The sequence below is a fragment of the Zea mays genome, chromosome 5, assembly GCF_902167145.1.
Source record: "Zea mays cultivar B73 chromosome 5, Zm-B73-REFERENCE-NAM-5.0, whole genome shotgun sequence".
NCBI classification, from domain to species: Eukaryota; Viridiplantae; Streptophyta; class Magnoliopsida; order Poales; family Poaceae; genus Zea; species Zea mays.
Window position 1 is genome coordinate 184,051,039 of NC_050100.1, and position 4,435 is coordinate 184,055,473.

At 51.5% G+C, this 4,435-nt stretch overlaps 1 long non-coding RNA gene across 1 annotated transcript; it reads right to left on the minus strand.

Annotated features, from left to right (window-relative positions):
• Positions 1-2,159: 2,159 nt before the first annotated feature.
• Positions 2,160-3,519, minus strand: LOC103627374 (uncharacterized). The gene is made up of 2 exons (XR_553573.2): positions 3,120-3,519; positions 2,160-3,005 (listed from the first exon to the last, which is right to left on the minus strand). It is a non-coding gene; the product is annotated as an uncharacterized lncRNA (long non-coding RNA).
• Positions 3,520-4,435: the final 916 nt, after the last annotated feature.

Sequence of the window (4,435 nt, forward strand, 5' to 3'; positions counted from 1 at the left end):
GAACCCCAATCGCTGCTGGCTGCTGCCAGCCTGAGTGCCTGCCCAGCCCTTGCAGTAACTCGGCGGGCGACCGTTGCAGCTTCCTTCGCCCTGACCCTTTCCTTCCTTGGCAAGCCACGCGCTCGTTTCGTTCGTTCCTTGCTTCTTCATCGAGGGGCCCATGTCCATGCCCTCGACGCCGCACCCCGCGAGCCCAGCAGGACGGGAGGCTCGGCCCACCTCACGCGCGGGCAAGGCCACTGCCAGCCCGTTTCCCTCCCTCCCGCCGCCGGCAACGTTTCTTATGGGCCGAAATATACAACGCCGTCTGCCCGTCTCTGCGTGACTGCGTCGTGGGCTCGTCGATGGAGAGAGAGGCGGCAGCATTGAGCCATTGACTCACGATCACGATGACGAAGATTTTTTTTTTTTTGCGAAAACAGAGAACCGCTAACCTCGTTTGGGAATTGTGATTCATCACGTGCTTGTTACCACGACACAGGCGTGGCAGAGTCCATTTGACAAGTGACAAAGAAAAGCGAGACGCCATCTCCAGCTTTTCGGTAGGACGACTTGGTTTGGCCGTCGCGCACGCATCTGCTTCCACCCAAGTTTCGGCCTACTGCATCATCCCTTTGTCTTCGTCTCGGCGTCTTGCCCTGCAGCCTGGATCGATCGAATCCGAACAGTGATGAGTTACAGTACGAACAAGGAACGGGCCGGAAAAGGGGTGGACTACGATCGCCTGTTTCGGTCGTGCCGTAGTCGTACCAACCGATGCTGCGTGCGCGGTGCGCCGGTGGTCGTGCGGTTGAACGACTCAAGTGGCCGGTCAACACACAAGCGATTCTTAAATTACACAGAATAATACTGGTGACTGGTGAGTAGTATACAAAGAATAAAGAGCGGGCAAGTGCTTGCTGTCAGAAATAAATGCCTGCCCTCTCCCCCCAACATAATAATATAAGTAGTGGTTGCTGTCAGAAACTTTTTCTACTGCAGGCCCGGCCAAACAAGACTGGTAGTAGCTGTCACAAAAAGTTTCGCTCCTCTTGCCAGTTGCCACCAGCGCGCGGCCACGGCCCATGGGTGGTTCGCTGCAATCAACACAACGGTGGTCGCGGCAGTACGACCGCGTGATGGAACGTTAGTTGGGAACCTTTCCTGGTGCGCGGTGTGCCACACACACACCACACCGTAGCACGACGACCGTGCGGACGAGTCAAACCGAACGCTATCTGCGGCGGCGAGCGAGCTCCGACATCCCATCGTGGAGGAACCGATGGATGGGGGGACCCGGCACGGCGACACGACGGGCGGCGGAACAGGCACCCCGAGACAAGCGAAGCGGTCGACGGACACGGAGCCTAGCCGGGCGGGCGGCGCCGCTCGCGGTCGTGGCCAGGTCAAGCATGGCAGCGACGCCGCATCTGTGTACACCCCGCGCCGTACGCGGACCACTTGTACGCGTAGACGACGGCCAGTGGAAAATTTCTGCGGATGACGGCGCCCAGCAACTACAAGTCTACAACTACAACTAGCTAGGTCCGCCCTGGTCAGCTCACCACGACACCACATATCTTGCACTTGTAGCACGGAACACCTAGTCTACTTGTATGGAATCTATGATCCTTGGTATCTCGTCTGGAGCAGATGCGCCGATTTATATCACTATTAACAATATATCATGTTCTTTGGCACAACTTTGAAGCAGCCTCCATTGGTTTCTGCAGCCCTAAATATAAACTAGAACTCGAGGCGTTACGGGCACCATATTAGGACAACGCAGAATCTGTGTTGAAAAAAGTTTTTAGTTTGAATAAATCTATGTTAAATCTGAACAAAACTATTTGATGCAGAAGTTGTTGTCTGAACCATGAAAGATGCTGTCAGAACCTTGTGCAAACACGGGTTTCAGGTTAAACATACAAAACATCAACTTCTTTGGTAACCTTGTGGAACCATGTGCCATACAAAACAGTAGGTTCTTTAGTCTGAACCATAGAAGCTTTTGTGGGACCTTGGGCATGCAAGCAGCATACAAAACAACACCTTCTATGGTTTCAATCTCGTACCAGCATAGAAGCTGCTGTATACAAAACAGATTTCAGGTTTCTACAAAGTAGTATGCACAACATACACAACAGGTTTCAGGTTACCAAAAAGCAACATACACAGCATAGAAAATAGGTTTCAGGTTGCCAAAAATACCACAAACAGATCTCACACCAGCCTACACAGGTTTCAGGTTCAAATACAAGCATACACATGTTACAGATTGTCATCATAGGACTTGTGTAACCACACATAGATATAATTCATTGAATTCCTAAATCACATACTAAGAACAGCTGCTTCTTTGAGTGACATTGCCATCTCTTGGATATTGTGGCTTGGGAAATGGTTGCAAGGCCTTGAGGGGATCAAAATAAAACTGACAAGGCCACTGATACATTGTGAACATAGCATGCCCCCATAGGGCCACCGATGCTACACAAGCTTCTTCCTAATATCATTTATTGACTGTTGTTTAATCTATATTATATCTCGCTAGTCTACATGTCGAGTGTTTATAAACTGGAGGTCCGTATTTTTACTGTGTTTTTTTCTAAAAAATAAACAATACAACAAAAGTAGGAAAAATCCTGTTAGATTCAAACCACAAAAAAGCAACTATAATGCAAGCAAACAAATGGTATATAACCAAAAAAATCCAATCATTTGTGACCCTAAAAAGGAGAAACTTTCAAAGTAACACTTACTTTTTAAAATCAGCTATAATGCTGGTGGTTATGATCTGCTCTCATTGTATACTCATGCTATGCTGGTGGCCCCATCATTTAGCCTATGGTTTCTTTCTGGAAGGAGATCTAGACAGGTGCTAGATAGGAGTATTGTATTTCTTTTGTGTTTCCTGGTACCAGCAAACTCTGCAATATAGATAGAAGCTAATCCTATCTTCAGCTCTTCTCTTTGCCTAACAAGTATCTGTGTGCATCTGCTTCAGTGAGTCTCCCATGAAAAATCTGAAATTTGTATGTTTCAGTGTCATTAGTTTTCTTACCACAATTTCAAGAGAACTGTGGTAGTCCCCTAGAAAAACATGCCTAGGAATTTAAGATAAATTTGAAACAACGCACCTCCATAGTGCATGGGACAGCTATACGTCGCCACAAATTGTTGATGGTCACACTCAAACAAAAAATTCACATAGAAACAACAAATTGCAGGTGTATATGCACTGAAGACCAAATTCCACCTGAAATATGCTTTTCGTACGAGTTTTTCCAAAATGAGATGCATGAGACATAAATATTGGAATATCACCAGAGATTTGAGCATACCACAACTTAGAGGTGATAAACAGATCTCGTCGCTTCACTACACCCTCTTCAAATAGCTTCTTCAGCGTCAAACCAATCTAGACAATCCAAAAATGGGTGAGGCTTTCATTGCTCCGATGGTTATGCAATATGAACCAAGACAATAATTGTCGGCGTTCCGAGACCGGTGGTCCCTGGGCCGACGAGTGAATGTCGCCGCGTGCCCCAGCCCAGATGGGTCGAGCGCGAGGGCGAGCGCGAAGGGGGGAGAGTGACGCGGCCGGAGACCAGCGTGAGAGAGGTGGGAATCCCGCGGCCTTCGTGTTCGTCCCGCGCCTAGGTCGGGTGCGCTTGCAGTAGGGGGTTACAAGCGTCCACGCGGGAGAGGGAGCGAGCAGCCTCCAGCGAGCGCCTGTTCTCGTCCTCGTCCCCGCGCGGCCAACCCTCTCTAGGAGGGCCCTGGTCCTCCCTTTTATAGGCGCAAGGAGAGGATCCAGGTGTACAATGGGGGGTGTAGCAGAGTGCTACGTGTCTAGCGGAGGAGAGCTAGCGCCCTAGGTACATGCCGTTGTGGCAGCCGGAGAGATCTTGGCACCCAGCTGGTGTGATGTCGTGGCCGTCGAAGGAGCGATGGAGCTTGGCGGAGGGACAGCTGTCGGAGCGGTTGAGTCCTTGCTGACGTCCTCTTGCTTCCGTAAGGGGGCTGAGAGCCGCCGTCGTCACACAGCATGCGGGGCGCCATCATTGCCTATCTGGCGGAGCGAGCCAGATGGGACGCCGGTCTTGTTCCCTGTGGCCCAAGTCAGCTCGGGGTAGGGTGATGATGGCGCCTCCTGTTGACGTGGCTGGTTTGCGCCCTAGGTTGGGCGATGTGGAAGCTCCTCCGAAGCCGAGGTCGAGTCCGAGCCCCTGGGTCGGGCGAGGCGGAGATTGCCGGCTGGTGTCGGGGCAGAGTCCGAGCCCTGGGGTCGAGCGAAGCGGAGTTCGTCGTCTTCTGGGGCCGAGCCCAAGTCTGAGCCCTGGGTCGGGCGAGGCGGAGATCGTTGTCTTCTGGGGCCGAGCCCAAGTCCGAGCCCTGGGTCGGGTGGAGCGGAGTTCGCCGTCTTCTGGGACTTAGCCCGAGTCCGAGCCCT